The 18400-nt window shown below is 42.2% G+C and overlaps 1 long non-coding RNA gene across 2 annotated transcripts; it reads right to left on the bottom strand.

The window, feature by feature from the left end:
- Positions 1–4659: 4659 nt before the first annotated feature.
- Positions 4660–16614, bottom strand: LOC128851367 (uncharacterized). Of its 2 annotated transcripts, XR_008448728.1 has the most exons (4): positions 16360–16614; positions 7696–7842; positions 6449–6584; positions 4660–4761 (listed from the first exon to the last, which is right to left on the bottom strand). It is a non-coding gene; the product is annotated as an uncharacterized LOC128851367 (long non-coding RNA). The 2 variants fall into 2 exon arrangements; XR_008448729.1 differs by lacking the exon at positions 7696–7842.
- Between the last annotated feature and the right edge of the window lie 1786 nt (positions 16615–18400).

Raw genomic sequence — 18400 nt, 5'->3', positions numbered from 1 at the left:
TTCCCCCTCCCAAGCCACTGGGCTAGAGGACCAAGACTGTGCAAATCGTTAACTCCCAATCAACCCCGAACTTGTGCAGGATTTGCTGCCCCAGCGGGATCCCTATAAGTTGATGTGGCCTGATGAGATTCGTCCAAGGGTACTTAAAGAGCTAGCTGATGTCACAACAAGACCTCTCTCAGTGATTTTTCATTGCTCTTGGGAATCTGGAGAAGTACCAGTTGACTGGAAGCTCGGCAAATGTCCCAATCTTCAAGAAGGGCAGCAGGGATGACCTCAGTAACAACGGGCCTGTTAGTTTCACTTCAGTGCCTGCTAAGATTATAGAGAAGATTATTCTGGGAGCTACTGCAAAACACCCGAAAGACAACACAGTCATTGGTCCCAGCCAGCATGGGTTTATTAAGGCAAGGTCCTGCCTGGCAAACTTAATTTTTTCTATGACAAAGTTACCCACCTGGTTGACCAAGGAAAACCAGTTGATGTAATCTTTCTGGATTTCAGCAAGGCCTTTGATACTGTCTCTCACAGTATCCTCCTGAACAAAATGTCCAGCATACAGCTGGATAAACACATAATGCAGTGGGTGAACAACTGGCTGATGGGTTGGACTCAAGGGGTCATAGTGAGTGGGGTTACACTCCAGTTGCTAGCGGGGTTCCACAGGAATCCATCTTAGGACCTGTATCTTCATAAATGACCTGGATGTAGGTCTTGAAGGTTTATTAAGCAAGTTCACTGATGACACAAAACCTGGGGGAGTTGTTGACTCTATTGAGGGCAAAGGGGCCCTGCAGAGGGATCTAGATGAATTGGAGAGCTGGGCAATTGCCAGCCCCATGAAGTTTAACGAGGATGAGTGTCATGTTTTGGAACACGGTCTAGGAGGAAGATTTATATGTGATTTGAGCAATTGTGTATTTCATGTGTTGAGAGCAATTGCAAGGCAATGTGAATTACACATTCCAGCTGCTTTGGACCTCTTTGCCAATCTGCCTCATACTGTGGAAAAGACAAGTTTTAAATCCTAGTAGGATTAATCTAGCATTTTAATGCCTATTAGCTTTCCTCTCTCAGTACAATTAATAAGTTATTGTCCCTTTTATGAATCAAAAAAGTAATTAATCCAAGATTTGGCATGTTAAAAAAACCCTACCCCAAACAGTCTCCCACCCAGCCTCAGTTTGTCATCCATGTAAGGATCCATAAGTATAAACATGTTTAAATGTTTAAGTGAAACAGGACAATAGAGGACACTTGACCATTTTCTAGGGCATATAAACCCAAGTATGGGACTGCAAGACAGAAGAAAAACAATGGTTATGTTTTGCTTAAATTGCCTTTTTAAGCTGCCAACCTTTTTATATATGAAACATCTTTACCTGGTGGAGTTATTCTTACTGCGCTTTTCTAATATGAGCAAAGTTTTAAGTGAGGTCCTAGATGAATGTGTATAGAGATGCTGCCAGGTTGTGTAGGGATGAAGTCAAGAAGGCCAAAACACAGCTGGAGCTGAACTTGGCAAGGGAAGTAAAAACTAACAGGAAGGGCTTTTACAGGCACATCAATCAAAAGAGGAAGGTCAAAGAGAACGTACCCCCACTGATCGTTGGATATGGGGATCATGTATCAACAGATGAGGAGAAGGCTGAGGTACTCAACAACATTTTTGCCTCAGTCTTCACTGATAACTGCTTTCCTCACCCCTCCCGGGTCATGGGACAGCAAGGTGGTGACCAGGGGGGTAGACCACCTCCCACAGTAGAGGAGGATCACGTTCACAAACACCTGAGGAACCTGAACATATATAAGTCCACGGGACCTGGTGAGAGGCATCCCAGAGTCCTGAGGGAATTGGCAGATGTGGTTGCCAGGTCACTCTCCACGATATTTGAAAAGTCATGGCAGTCAGGAGAAGTCCCTGGTGACTGGAAGAAGGGTAACGTTGTGCCCATTTTTAAAAAGGGTAGAAAAGACAACCCTGAGAACTGCCGACCTGTCAGCCTCACCTCTGTGTCTTGGAAGGTCATGGAACAGATCCTCTTAGAAGCTATACTAAAGCACATGGAGGGCAGGGAGGTGACTAATGGCAGCCAGCATGGCTTCATGAGGGGCAAAACCTGTACAACCAACTTAGTGGCTTTCTATGATGGGGTAAAAAATGATGGGAAAACCGATGGATGTGATCTATCTGAACTTCTGTAAAGCTTTTGACACGGTTCTCCACAACATCCTTCTCTCTAAATTGGAGAGATATGGATTTGATGGATGGACAGTACGGTGGATAAGAAACTGGTTGGATGGTCGTATTCAAAGAGTAGTGGTCAATGGCTCAAAGTCCAGATGGATATCCATGAGGAGTGGTGTCCCTCAAGGGTCCGTACTGGGACCAGTACTGTTCAATATCTTTGTCAGTGATTTTGACAGCAAGATTGAGTGCACCCTCAGCAAATTTGTGGATGACACCAAGCTGAGTGGTGCAGTTGACGCACTGGAAGGATGAGATGTCATCCAGAGGGACCTGGACAGACTGGAGAAGTGGGCCTGTGTGACCCTCATGAGGTTCAACAAGGCCAAGTGTAAGGTCCTGCACCTGGGTCAGAGCAATCCCTGTTTTCAGTACACGATGGGGGATGATGTGCTTGAGAGCAGCCCTGCAGAGAGGACTTAGGGTGCTGGTCAATGAGAAGCTTGACATGAGCCGTCAATATGCACTCGCACCCCAGAAGGACAACCGTATTCTGGGCTGCATCAAAAGAAGCATGGCCAGCAGGTTGAGGGAGGTGATTCTGCCCTCTATTACTCTCTTTTGAGACATCATCTGGAATACTGTGTCCGGTTCTGGAATCCTCAACATAAGAAGGAGATGGAGCTGTTGGAACGGGTCCAGAGAAGGGCTACAAAGATGATCACAGGGCTGGAGCACCTTCCATACCAGGACAGGCTGAGAGAGTTGGGCCTGTTCAGCCTGGAAAAGAGAAGGCTCAGAGGAGATCTTATAGCAACACTCCAGTACCTGAAGGGAGCCTACAGGAAAGCTGGAGAGAGACTATTCATAAAAGTTTGTGGTGATAGGACGAGGGGGAATGGGTATAAACTGGAGAGGGGCAGATTTAGACTAGACATTAGGAAGAATTTCGTTATGAGGAGAGTGGTGAGGCACTGGCACAGGTTGCCCAGGGAAGCTCTGGATGCCCTATTCCTGGAGGCGTTCAAGGTCAGGTTGGATGGGTCCTTGGGCAGCCTGGTCTAGTGGGAGGTGTCCCTGCCCATGGCAGGGGGGTTGGAACTAGATGATTCTTAAGGTCCCTTCCAACCCAAACTATTCTATGATTCTATGAAGGACTGGAACAAGTAAACATCTACTGCACAATCAGAGCACAAAAACATACTACATGTCTTCACACGAATGTCTAACAATCATCTGAGATTAGGTTAGAAATCTCAAATAATTTCAATTAATTGAAATTGCCTGCACACATTAGCAAGGAAATCTCCCTTCTAGATAAAATGCAACTGCATGTTCCGACCTGGTAACTTTTCCTCCGAGTGTACTGGTACAGCTCAGAAACAATTCTTCCTCAAAATGACATAGTTTTCCATGGCTTTTTTTTCCCTCTGAGATCAGCAGGGTCAAAAGTGGTTGGAAATGTACTTAAAATGCTATTAGTTTGTTTTTTTTAAGAGGAAAGCAGTTGGTGGTGCCAGGATATGACTCCACTACTGTTTTTTTCCCCATACACCTCCTGAGACATGCCCAAATGATATTCTACATAACCACATCCTGAATTTTGTTGTGAAAGCAACATAAGCATAGAGGATGAATAATAGTCCCAGTAGCAAACGACCTGCTGTGGCTATTTGTGCCCTCGGCCAAGCTGTACATCCAGTGAAGGGAATGTAAGACCTTCTGTTAATACAGGGACAAGCAGCTCAAGCCTCAGAGTAATTCCTAATACCAAAGTGAATTAAATACTATCTAGTATTAGTAATAAAGAAACATGTGGCTCTTGGGAAAAATTCCCAATGCCCTTACTCCAGCTTATAGCTCTCTCATCACCAAGCAATCAGCTGAAGAGAGGAGCTTGTCTGGAGTTTCAGTGTTTGCCTGAAGCAGCTACTGGTTTCTGAGAAATGCTGGTGTTGAAGGTAACTTGTACAGGAAGAAGGGAGGTAATTTTCATAGGCTTTGTTTTGTCTATACCTGTGTTTTGATGTATCTATCTAACCAGCTTGGAATCAAACAAATCTGGCACTGAACTCTGGAAAACCAAACCTAACTCCCTTGAGTTCAATGCCCTGCCTTAGTGGCAGGTTTTCATTGCTTCACTAAGAACTTTTTGTCCTTTGAATTTGAGTTCACATAACAAATTCTTTCCATACAGGTTTCTTGCTGGAGTCCTGTGCCTGATAAAACTTAGCTGATGTATTCTGGGATGTATTCTAAACATATATATATGGGATATATACTGGGATGTATTCTAAACAGCTGCACCTGTATGTGAATACCGTATTGGTGGCTGTACAAGTAATTAGCACTTGCAATTATGCTGCATTTTATGCTATAGGAAAATATAGAGAACAAGAACATGGACCTGTATGCAGTATACGAGGAAAAGCAAGAGTAGGACAACAGGGTTCTTGGTTTCAGGAAGGGTAAAGTACTCTGGGTCTCAGATCATGTATCAACCACCACAGGTTTCTTTCTTCCAGCAGTTCCTATTCTCCTTGATCAAACTCCTGCTTTCGCTGAGGCCTGAACTTTTTAAAATAAGAGAAGAAACAAAACCGAATGCCCTTGAAAATACTTGTTAGAAAAAATTACATTTTAAAATATGTTTCAGCTCTCTAGCATTTAGCCAAGTTGGGCCCCAGAGACCTTCCTCTTCTCAATCACACAGTTAGTACCAACAACTGCACTGCAAATATTTGTGTGAATAAAGGCAATAGAGGGCTATCTGAAGCTCAACTTAAAGCTCTATTTTAACATTTTTCTCCCTCTGAATGTATCTGTATGCACTGTATACTTTTAACTTGAGTAACTGTTGTTGCTATAACTAGATTAATATAAACTCACTATCATGGTGCAAGAGACTTCATACTTCCAGTCCCTTGCAATACTTCTGCCTGCAGCTTCCTGCCTCACTGACTCTCACTTCCTTTCCACATTTTGTTTTAAAACTACTTTTTTTCCTCTTTTGCTTACAGCTTTAATTTTTCCTCTATTATTTAATGCTGTAACTGTTGAATTTTGCTAGGTGTTGCAAATCAAATAGCATAAAAACCTTCTGTGAAGTTTGGACTAATAATTTATTGACATCCTCAGGGATACTTGTATTTTCCCTTACCGTAAATGTATAAAACCTTTTTTTGTTGCTCCTTTCAAGTAACAGAAAACATTCTCTTGTGGATAAGACCTGGGAAATTAAGGAGACTTTAATTCCTTTCCAAGCTATTGACTTGCTCTGACCTTGGACAAGTCATCTGGACATCGTGTTCTTCTATTGACCTGGTGGTCAAAAGTGGATATAAAACCCATGTGTATTCAAGTTGTCATATGACATATGTGGATGGAAAGCATTACGCAAGTGCTTCAGGTATCCACTAATTTATTTTTAAAAGCTGCTTTGTTACAGGAATAACCAGTCTTATTTTAAAAATATTTAAAAAGAGATTTAAGAAAAAATAGTGAAGACAGAAGCTGAAGGCTACCCAAGTCAATAGGAGGTACACCAAGATTTCAGCAGCTTTAGAGCAGGATATCAGTGCTGAGTGTATAAAATAGATACTGCTGTAAGCCAAACACTCTGTATCACAAAATCTGTAGTCCACGTTATGCGTGACTTTCGTGGTCCCAAACAAATTGCCTGGCTGAGTCCTTTTCCTGGAGAAATCTTCACGGAATTCATGGAGAGAGGTAAATACATATGTGCATCTCTTTTCAGGATCAGAGTTCTATTTTCCTTTTGATGTATTGATTGAAGGAATGCCTCTTAGGAAGAATTTGAGTGTTTAAATATCCCAAAAAGTAGAGCTGCTGTAATTCAGACACTCATTGTTTTAATGAGCAAAGTGCTGAAGAGCTCACTGCATCCCCCATTAGCTCAGCTATTCTTTGGCTCCTTGTTCGGTTCTCTGGATGTTCGGTCTATGAACATTATAGGCATGTGTGTCTTTATCCTTACTTTAAAAGCTTGTTTGTGGTTCATAATGAGCTATTAAGGAGCACACATCAAGCAATTGTTTGGCAGGGATACAAGAATTGTTTCACATTCTGACAGGAACAATTCTCTCCTACCAAACATGAGGCTTCATGGTTTAACCTGCTGCTCCCTTCCTTCTCCTGAGCATGCTTACACTAACAGAGCACCTCTTTGAAGAAGAATATGGCAGAGTGAACCTCAAAGGGTCAACTGTAGCTTTAATGTACAAGGTATTTTTCCCTTACCTCACATTTCCAAAAGGAACAGCACAAAAATCACTTCAGCACATCAGAAACTTAAGAACTGGAGAGAGGTGTAGGTATTAAGAAGTTTTGAAGCAAAGTTGTTGTCAGTAACCTCCAGGCTTGGGAGAAGGGCTGGCTGAAAAACATTACAAGTGCAATGTTAGAAAGCGTATGTGTGGAGTTTCCAAGTTAGAAATTTGTGGGCAGGACTTCACATATTAAGGTGCTTCCTAGACTAACAGTGAGTAGAGACGAACAGAGACCAATACGAACACTAAGCTATGCAAAAGCACTTGTCACAGTTCTCACACGCTCCTTCATCTCTTTGCAAACTGGACAAGCTCCAGAAAGCATGGAGTTTTGTCAGAGAACTGCGATAAAATATTATGAGCTTTGGCTCTGCTACCTTCTAGATTTTTTTTACTAATGTACACTATTCAGAGCATAGTTAATTTCCAGATCTCTCCATACTACCTCAAATGATTTGCCTTCTTGGTTATTTTCCTCATGTTCCAATTATAGGCTGTATTTCCCCCCTCTGAAGGTAGTGGGAGGAGAAGGACTAGCTTGGCAAAGCAGAAAACACCGTGCTCCCCTCCTAATCATAAAATCGTAATCATAATATTACCCAGTAGAAAATAATGAAAACATAATAAGTAGCCCTGGCTTAAATTCTTGACAGTGAATTTCCCAAGGGCAGAAACATTATCAGTGCTACATGTACGTCTGGCAATCAGCCCAAAAAAGAGCTGATTCTCCGCTGGGATCCTCTAGCAAAGCAATAACTTCTCAGAAGGCACCAGATCATAGCACTTCTGCTCCTAGAAAGTGTTCATCTCAATCCCATTGGCTGAGGAGAAGGCTGAAGGTGTGTGGGATACTGTTTGAGACACCTGTTGCAGTGCTGACAATGAGACTGTGGGAGTGCACAGATCCAATCACCAGCTGGAGTGGAGCAAGAAACCTCCCAGGTTAACCTACATCTCAGGGCAGGCTGATGCCACCCAGCCACTCACCAACACTCTCTAATGGTTGACAGGAAAAAGGGGGATAGGGCCAAGGTCTGCCCTGTAACGTCCTGTGATTGTGGAGTTCAACCCTCGTGCTGGAGGAGATGAGCTGCGTGGACACGTCAAAACTTCAGCTGTTACTGCAGCAGTGGTTTCTGTGCACCACTTCCCTGCCTGGGGAGCAGTGGTGGTGGCAGCTGCTGTTTCAGAAAACCACCTTGGTCAAGGGATACTCACCTGCTATAGCTCAGACAACCATGTAATAAACACAGGTAGTTATGAACAACTTCTTGAAATCTGCAGACCTTGACAGAAACTCACTTAAGCCAGTTCCTATTAACTTCAGCCAGATTTGAAGCAGGCACTGGGATATTATTTTTAAACCTATAAGAAAGTAATTTCAGCCTTAATGTTGTTACAGACAGAACAGACAAAGGGACTAATGCCTTCAAAAGCTGTGGCCAAGGCAAGGAGCCGAGCGCTGAGAGACAAATCTGATAACTTGATGCAATACAGGTTTGTACCTCTTAATCCAGTGTTCATGAACTGCTGCACTTTGTGAGGGATGACTTCTGTGCAAAACCCATCTGCTGTGCTCTCTTGTTTTTTTGAACTGGAAAATTTTGCAAAAGTTACGTTTAGACTCTTTCCTCTCCACACAGGCAATTTCTGTGACCAGTTTGAATTCTGGTTTTGTCCTGTGGCTATGTCTAAAACATAGAATTAGTTTAAATTGTTCTAATCTTCCCTTTGCAGAGTTCCTTGTCATTTTGAGCCACTCTGTTCTGGGAAGCAGTTGAAAGGAGCCTTGCTCCTTGCCCTGGGGCAACCTGGCAGGTGGGAAAACTGGGTGTTCAGAGGAGGGCAGAACCAGTTCAGGGTCAGGCACCTCTAGAGTATTTTGGCATGGCAGATACTTGGCAAATTTAAAAACTAAACAAACCCAAACATCAGGCAGCTTACTGACAGTATAAAAGGAGACTCGAATCTGTTTGAAGACAGGTGCTTAGATGAAGTTCTGTATCACGCTGGTAATTACGTAGACTCTGTTATCACAGTAACTCACTCCCAGGTGAGAAATCCCATGTAGAGTAATTACACTTACACCCAGATACTTAATGTAAGGCAAGGCACTAGTAGCAAATGCTTTGCCCTTCCAATGCAGAGGGCCAAACTGGTTGAACTGCTCTGTACTGGGGTAAAAAAATGCAGATTAAATCCAAGCAAGACAGACATTCATGTATGCAAGCCTAGTATGAGCAAGTAAGAAGCAGAGATTACGACCAATAGCTGACTGGAAACAGCTATGCATAGAAAATAAGCATGGATGTTTTAAATATATGTGAGGACTTAATAGGGTAGAGCCAGAAATTAGATAGTAGGGTAGGGGAGTGTGCCGCAGGTAAATAGGTTTATCAGGTGCGGACGAGTTGAGACCTGCTGGTCAAACTGAAGAGCAAGAAGGAACTGCACAGGCAGTACAAGCAAGGACGGGGAACCTGGGAAGAGTATGGGGATGCTGTCTGGTTGTGTAGGGATGGGGTCAGGAAGGCCAAGGTGTAGAAGACCTAACGGTGGCAGGCACCAAGACCTCCCAAGCTGCTGGCCTTTTTTTCCCCCATTGTTTCTTAATTTTGCTATCTCCTGAACAGGGATACATGTAAACATCAGGCAGAAACTGCCTTCTCTCCAAAACGGCAGTGTTCTCCAGAAACAGGTGCATAACATACATATTGTCTAGGGAGCTGGAAGGAGTATAAGGAAGGAAGAAATATGGCCCTCCCTTTTTCCATTTTTAGGTACAGAATTAACACGTATCTCCAGAGTATTTCTTAGGTCCAGGGAAATGGGCAAATCCTCTGTAAATATCTGCAACTGCTTCATTTAGCAGCAGTTGAGAGACAGGAGCAGGAAGTCTACTTTGGTAAAAGGTATTAGAGTCTGCTATTCAGGCTGCTTCCCAAAATACCAGATGAAATTTGCTGAGTGGCTTTTGTGGAATCAGCATTTAGTTTTGGTATTAAATTTTCTGCTCAAGCAAGTAACTGGTTTGTGGGCACATCTACTGAGTTTGCACACCAAATAGAGATGCTCATTAACTGCAAACACACCCAATGACCTCTGTGTAGCTTCTCTGTTCCCAGGAGGGCCTGCAGCTGATGGGCAGACAGCACTGAAAGAGGCTACTCATCATTCTGGTTCCTCAGGCATGGCTGCCACGTGCTCTGTTTCTTTGCTATATTGTTCAGTTTCTTTCTTCTTTTCTTCTTCACTTCTCTCAGTATTCAGATTTTCTCTTCCAATTTCATGTTCAGTCATTCCATGGAGGACATCAGGTCTGCACATGGGAAGTGATGCATTCAATCTACTCACCCAGCTGTAAAATCTCTGTGCACCAAATTTGCCAAATGGCGTACTTTCACAAGGTTTGTGACTTTGGAGAAATTATACTTAATTTCAATGTGCAAACAAATTCCTCATGTCTGAAAATCTTTGACCAAGACCTTCTTTGAAAGAATGCTTGAGCCACTAGATGCTGCTGTTGGTCACATCCAGTTGAGAGAGTGCTTCCCAAACTACCACCAACTCTCTTAGTATTATAGAGGGCAGAAGGTTGCTAGATGTGATGTCAAAGTGGAAGGCCCTACCCATTCCCCTTTATCTTCTGGAGGCCAGCAGAGGTAACAAAGAAAAGGAATATGTGACTCATGCCTTATCACAATTTGTAGCCTATTGCACTTTCTTCTGCCAGCCTGTGTGCTAGCACAAAGCTAGTAGGCAAGATGGCTTTGTAGGAGTAGAAACAGAAGTAACACGAAACAGCTTGATTCCAACAGTGTTAAGGGGCAGTTTCCAAACAGGGAAAACACCCTAGACCTCCATCGGCAATCAGAGAATGTCTCCATTGTTTCTGGTAGATTTTACAGGAAATGCCCGCCACTCGGTAAAGGATAGTGCAGGAGTTAAAAATAGTAGTAATTCCAGATAACCAGAATATAATGAGGTTTCAAAAGAAAGTAGAATATTCCCACAGGATCCTTTGAGTGGATATCCTGAGTTTTCAACCTGCAAGCTTTGCAGTATTGATATTCCATTAGCAGATCTCTTAGCTTCCTAGCTGCTTACTCACAGGTAATCAATGTCTAAATCCTCTGGAGGAGGAAAAAAAAAAAAAAGCACACTTTTTTTTGGTGAGGTAAATGATATCTGTATTCCAGTTTCCTTTCTCCTGCATGGAGCAGTACAGTAGGACAGAAGCACAGGTAAGACTTTGTGTGAATATCTCAGAGCAAAACCTGTTAAATGGAGACTGAAGACTCCATTACATGGAAATCTAGTGGCAGCCAAAGAGAAGTTGACTCAGGAAATGTGATTGCTGCAGGCTGCAACATCTTCATCACTGCCTTTGTTGCCAAGATGAGATTTTTTTTCAAAGTATGCAGCAAAGCTTCAGGAAGAAGCCAGCATCAAATAAGCATATGGACACCTGCTTTCTTCTACCACTGATCAAAGGACAATGTCGGAGATTGGAGAAACAACACTGCTGCTAAAATCATTTTATCTCTGTGCCTCATCCAAGTGCATCCAGAGGAGAGGAACAAAGTTTGTGAAAAGGCTGGAAGGAATGTCCTAGGAGGAGCAGCTGAGGACTTTGGGTTCATCCAGTTTAGAGAAAAGGAGGGTGAGGGGTGGCTTCATTGGTCTTCACAGCTTCTTGGGGTGGCAAAGTGGAGAGGGAAGTTCTCACCTCTTCTCCCTTGCATTCAGTGACAGGACATGCGAGATATGTTCAGTGCTGCATCAGGGGAGATTAAGATCAGATATTGGGAAGAATTTCTTTACCAAAAGGATGGTCAAACACTGCAACAGGCTTCCTAGAGAGGTGATCAATGCCCCAAGGCTATCAATGTGTAAGAAGCACCTGGACAATGCTCTTAATAATTTGTTTTATCTTTTGGTGAGCCCTGAAGTGGTCATGCAATTGCACTGCATGATTATTATAGGTTCGTTCAAAGTGAAATATCCTATCCTATCCTATCCTATCCTATCCTATCCTATCCTATCCTATCCTATCCTACCCTGTCCCCAAGCCTTGATACTGATGTTTTCCCACTTCTTTCAACCTCTTGCTTCCTGAAAGTGCTTCCAGGAAGCTGGAAGATCCCATCTGGAGATCAGACACACAGCAAAGAGAGTTTCTCTATTCTGCATGCTCCATTTGATACTTCTCAACCAAAATGGGAGAGACTGGGGAAATGCTGGGCAGGATGACCCGGAAACGTGTTGCAGAGCTCAGCGGCTGTTTCTGAAGCTGCAGCATTTCATGGTGGGCAGAGTTCCATGGGTTCTATACGCTGAATAACAGACCTTGGGGGAGTGTGTCTTGCAAAATGAACACTAGAATTACTCCCTAAGGACCTTTATTGGAAAAAAAAGACTTCTGTGAAAATGACATGCTGCTTTGCAGCACAGTGCTACGTTTCATGCCTAACTGGGTTATAATAATACTCATATTACAGATATAGATGATGCAGAAGATATAGAAGATAGAGAAGATATTGATAATAAAGATAATAACACCCACTCACCAAGATTTTACAAGCAGTAGCCCAGACAATTTTCTGTTATGCTCCCAAATACAGAAGTCAACAAAAATTAAGACAAGGTACAAGTGTAATAGTTTTACATAATAAAGCCAATGTGTTTCTTTACTGTGGGAGCGATGCCAAGTTTATGGAAGATTAATTAGGACTAAGATAAAGCATGAAGCTGGTACTAAGCATATCAGAATAAACATGATTAAAAGACCAGGTATTCCAAACAAGCCGCACAAGATAATGAATCTTGAATGTGTGAGGAAGCCAGGCTGGAAAAGCCTGCCTCGGAATAAGTGGACTGGAGATGTGACTGAAAACAGTCACAAGAGTGTGGAATAGACAAAATAAAATATCCTGTTTGTCTTCTTAGTTCAGGAAATGAAGAGCTGTATAAATCTATTTGAAGGAGAGAAGCCAGTGTACTTTCTTAAATTGACTTCTGTATGCCATGCTGATTAAAAGAATACACTTAGAGAAAACTGCCAGGTCTGCATCTCCTTCATCACCACACTTTACTGCTTCTTAATTACTCTAAATGTCATGTGAACTAAGAGTGACAATACTGCAATTATATCCAAGTCTTTGCATCTTTTGGCACATCTTAGATGTAGAAACTGCCTTCTCTCTACGCATAAAGGAAGGCACAGTCATAACTGAGTTTATACAAATTAATATTTATAGAAAGTTTAAAGATGACCTGAGAAATGCCTGAGAATAGGCAAGAATGTGGGTTTAAAAGTGTAAACAAGCATTGAGAGCAGTTTAATGAAGGGAAGAATGAGTGAAAAATACCCTCATCTCCAGCTGACCTTTAGGAAAAAATAAGAATGAAAAGCAGGTGCATAACAGAGGATTTCTGGGCATGATTTTCACTTGTGATGCTCTGCATGAGACCAATGGGAGGAGGAAAGGGACACAAACTACAAGATGTCAACAAGGATCTTGGAAGAGACTGCTCCTCAACTCTGCAAGGCACTTCATCGTCTGTCCTCACCTATAGGACTTTCTCTTTCCCGTGCTTTACAGTTCTGCTCCTGCAGGTCCCAGGGCACAGCTTGTGATTATGCACAGATAAGTGAAATTTTCTTAAAGTTATTTCCAGTGCAAAGAAGAGCAAAGTCTGAAGCTGGAAATCAACAAAGAGAGTTTATGTTTACAGGATGCTTATTTGTCTTGTACAGAGGGGATCAGTCTGGCTAATATTTGGGTTTTTGCAGATGTTTCACCATCCTCCTGGATTAAAAGTTGGCACATTGGAATGGCAGGAGTCGAAAAGATTTTATTTCAATTAAAGAAAACAAACCAACCCTAACAGCACGTGAACCCCGTTTCATTTTACTACAAGATTGAAAAACAGGCCAAAAATGCATTAAAGTGTACAGTACCTAATGATTTACTCTAAATACTTAAACTGATTATGAGCATACATTAACATTTGATTGAGAGGGTGAAAGGAAAAAAAGTCACCATTCAAATCATCATCTTAGCTGATGAAGTCTAATATAATAGTGCAGTATTCAAAACCTTTGAACTGATGTTTTTTGAAGTTATTTAATTTATAAAGTGATATAATTTATAACTTTAAAGTGATATTTTTAAAAGTCATTTATTTATAACAGTAGTTTCTTAGCCAACTGTTCCATTGGAAACATGCAATGCTTAGGAATTCAGGTAAACAAGAGGCTTTGCTTCAGTTTGTAACATGCCATTAAGAATCTTGAAAAACAGTTAGCCCCAAGACCCAGCTTATATCACTCTTTGAGGCACATAATAGAGAAGAAAAGAGAAGACAATTACTGCATAACAAGCACAAGACAACTTTCCTCTGCTCCTAAAGGCTGTAACTGAGGATCCAGCAGAATGAGTCCCAAGCTGTTATGCACTAGTTGTACTTTTGCTTACATTAAGCCAATCAGCACTTTGGAGAGTAATATACTTCTATCAGTCATTCATAGCATCATAATGGCAGTAATTTAACTTCTTTAGAGTTTCTGTAAGATCTCTACAAAAACAGGTGGAAGAAAGTCTATTGCTGCTGCCTTAGGCCTTCTGTGGGTGATAAATACATGTAGGCAAATAGCTGACAAACCACATATTCAAACTAGCATATGAATATTCATCTGTTTTACTCAGGTTTGCATAGGACTGCTTTTAACTTGGTCAAGAAAAAGTGTTCTCCCTTCTTCTCTCTGTCAGTCTTATAGAATTGTTTGGGTTGGAAGGGACCCTAAGGATCATCAAGTTCCAACCCCCCTGCCATAGGCAGAGGCACCTTTCACTAGATCGGGTTGCTCAAAGCCTCATCCAGCCTGGCCTTGAACAACTCCAGGGATGGGGCTTCTACAACTTCTCTGAGCAACATGTTCCCGTGCCTCACTACCCTCACTGTAAAAAATTTCTTCCTAATATCTAATCTAAATGTCCCCTCTTACATCTTAAAACTCTTACCCTTCTATCGCTGCACTCTCTGATAAAAAGTCCCTCCCCATCTTTCCTATAGACCCCCTTTAAGTACTGGAAGGCTGCTATGACGCTCCCTGGAGCCTTCTCTTCTCTAGGCTAGACAAGCCCATGCCTCTCTGCCTGTTCTCATATGGGAGGTGCTCCAGTCCTCCTCTGGACTCACTCTAACAGATCCATATCCTTCCTCTGCTAGGGACTGAATGCAGTACTCTAGATGAAGTCTCACAAGACTGGAGTAGAGGGAGAGAATCACCTGTCCCTACCCCTGTAGTCTAGTGCCACCACTACTTATTGTAAGAAAGTAGCACTCTGAAATACTTGGTGGATGTGGTCTAAAGAATATAAAAAAAAGGGACAATACGCATATGTACCTACATCTTGAAGGGTCAGATCCTCAGCATGCCTAGTTTGTACTTGGTGCTTTTTAGCCCTGGAAAAGAGTACTGTTTTGAGCAATTCCACTACAGTATCTCTTTATTCTCACATTAAGCCCCGCAGTTAAGTCCTCTCAAAGACAGTGGTGATGGGTGGCCCCTGTCAGTGGGGAGACTGAAATATAAGGCGATTAGCAGTAGAACTGCAGTACAGAGGTGCCTGGATCTTTCCAGGATCATGGCAGAAAGGAGAGCTCCTGCACATCTGCTTCCTGCAGGAGTGGGTGGTTACCACACGTAACACTGAGATGGGACATGAGGCCACAGCTTTGGGAGCAAGAATGGAAGAGATCAAACCTCATGATCATGTGGTAGGCTCTCAGGTAATTTTTTACATCTCTCCACAACTACCTTATGCTCAAATAGAGATGTGATGATGAGCCATCAGAAGCATAGGGGGTTGGAAACACACGGGATTCTACCTCCATCTCCAAGGAATCAGGAACAAGGCCAAGAGAACTTAAAACTACTGGAGTGTACTTCTTAAGGTCACACGTTAAAGAGTCCTATCTAGACTTAAAGCAGACGAAGATGGAGGTGGTTGTTGTTTCACTGGACTCAAGAAAGAGGCCGTGGGCCCTACTCTTCATTCTCACCTTTTTTGGATGGTTTTAATTCATTAATATTTGTAATCTGTGGTATCTTGTTTCACTCTTTCCTTCTCCGTCTGCCCTGGGCTTATTCCAGGACCCAGACTGCACTAATAGCCATGACTGAGATATATTTGCCCCTTTTTATTGTATGCTGAGATGGCTGTGCAGGACACCCTGCTCATGGCTGCACTGGATGTGATCAGCAGTCTTTCCAGATCTTCAGGCTAGGGGTGACCTGTGCCACCTTGCTTCCTGCTGCAGTGGTGAGAACAACTCCCGTCTCAGTTATATTTAATGAAGTCAGACCCGTTCTTACTTCCCTGCTCGCTCTTCTTGGTTGCTCCTTCTTTATTGTTGACCCTGACTGGCTCTATTCTTCTTCAGCAGGTACCTCCTCACTGTCCCCTTCTCCTTTTATTTTCTTCCCAGCCCTCCCTTTCCCCAGTTCTTCTACAACTGTACTCCAAAGTATAGTTAGCTGTATGTATACAGAAATGAAGACAGCGTTTCCTTTTCTCTGACATTTGTCTACTTTTCAACTCATGTAATCTTTTCAGAGAAGGCTAATGAGTATTGTATGTCACACATACTCTTACATCTAACCTATACAGGATTTCTAACACAACGGATCTTCAAAATACGATGTGATCTGTTGCTACTGGTTTAATATAAGCAAGTGTTTAATAATTATTGAGAACTTCTAACACTGGAACTATATTATCAGCATTTTTTCCTATCCTTTGTATTTATATATATACACACACAAACATATACACACACACACACACACACACACACACACACACAGGGTACCTGAGGCCAAATTTCTTTTCCAGGTGCAGCCTCTTTGCTGAGTAGAAAATCAGTCCTGATAGTGGTTAAAGCTTATTCTTGGCTTCTGTGTTTGTTTCTCAGTCTTATTCTTCTCCTGTATCTCTTTCAAGTCATTGGGTTAATCATCACAAACTTTCTTAGGCTTTCTAGTTCTAGTTCTTTAATTGGATATCTCCCCTGATATATTCCCTGAAACTTGCAATGACTCTTGCTCTGAGTAGCCCTCTTGCTGTGTTCCTGCCTATCACTCCAGTAAGGATTGTTCTACAGAGAGCCTCTCAGATCTGGAGAGTGTGTACAGCAGTCAAGGTCTGCTGCATACTTACTGCCTTGTACTGGCACCCAACCAGAACCTGTGGTGCTCACAGCTGCTGCACCTTTTTTGCCTGCAGCACATTCTGAATTAGCATGTACTGCAAATATTCATTTCACAGATGTTCAGCTTCAAATTCCACTGTTTGGAAGACAGACTCTATTAGAAAAAGAGCAGATTTTAAGGAAAGAGTCTTTCCATGGACACGTGGAACTTTTCACCAAAGCTCTTTGCTTTCTTTTTGGAGTAGTCTTTGACCAAACAAAATGTCATTTCCCGGAAAAGTTTATTTAATTCATATTAATTGTTGCTGTATGTGTCTCAGGTTATGCTTACACTTGCATTCAGTGTACTAGCCCTGAACTAATTAGATCAACCATAGCAGGATCACCTACCTATATTACAGACCATATATTAAACTTAGGACTGCTGTGGTGAGATGCCTACTGATACCTGTATTCTGTATCTTCAGTCTCTTGATGCTCTTCTGGTAAAAAATCCTAAAACAACTGAATTAAATGGAATTTTGCCATTGACTTAAATGGAATTAGTATTTCACTTCTAGTTTTTGTTTTGCCTTTGGTGCAAGGCTACAAAATCTCAAAGTAATCTGAAGATGTCTTTTTTTCTTTCTGTTGCACAGCATAAATTTTACTTCTACCTTCATCACCAGGACAGACATTACCAGGAGCTATCCTTTGGACAGAAGGAACATGAAAAGTACTGCAGAATTCTAGCTTGATGAATGCTTGCAAGGAATATTTTCAAATGTGTTTTTCCTCAAGGTTGCTTCTTCTGTCTGCAATGGTTGTTGATTTAATTCAAACAGCACCTGTCTCTGATCATTATTTTTTAAGGAGTTCTGGTAATCCATAAACTTAATCTAGAAAATAAAATGTCCTGTTCCTAAAATACTCCAGTGGAATCACAGTCCTGTTTTGATTACTCTTCACTAAGGTGCACACACTGAAGCATTTTCTTCACTAGACACACCAGTCTCTTCTGTGCCTTCCTGCAGTCTCCCTTCTCCCTCTTCCTAGTTTTGCAGATGTCTTTCACATTTTCCTACTGTTCTTACAGTGAAAACTCCCCTAATATCAGCAGCTAATATCAGCAGCCTGGAGTTTAAAGCTACCACAGGAGAAGAAATTGCAGAATTTGTTCCTATTGTAGACTACAGGAACTACCATGAAAACCATGGCTAACATGGTGGCCTTTTCTTTAAGCCCCTGTCCCAGTTTGGATTGTGGCTCTGAATAGCATGAGGCACTGCAGATAGATACGCAAGTAGTACTGAACTTTCTTGATGTCTGGAGTTAAAAATGGTATGTGTTTGTCTTCTGCTGATGGCTTTCATGCTCACCATCCACACATTACACACGCTACTAAGATTTGTGCTATTTCCTAGCTTTTTGGTGGTGAATATTTGCCATGAAAAGGGCACTTGGCTTCTCCAGAAAAGAAAAATGCAGCCGCAGATCCTCCCTTTCTCTTTTAATCAGGAGTGCTGGTATGGCCCTGTTGACCCCTGCTTTTAGTATTGCTTCTGCTTACTGGAATGATCACTGGAGTCAGGAGTCAGGTCTCTGCCTCAGCCTATGATGTCCTCAAAAGCAGTGGCCTACCTTCCTCTTCTCCTCTGGACAGCATTTCCAGCACCATCAGAGGAGCAAAGGATCTTCTCTCGTGATTCTTCTTGGATTCCTT

Source organism: Cuculus canorus, chromosome 2 (genome assembly GCF_017976375.1).
Source record: "Cuculus canorus isolate bCucCan1 chromosome 2, bCucCan1.pri, whole genome shotgun sequence".
Lineage (NCBI taxonomy): Eukaryota > Metazoa > Chordata > Aves > Cuculiformes > Cuculidae > Cuculus > Cuculus canorus.
This window is presented reverse-complemented; position numbering and strand designations above follow the sequence as displayed.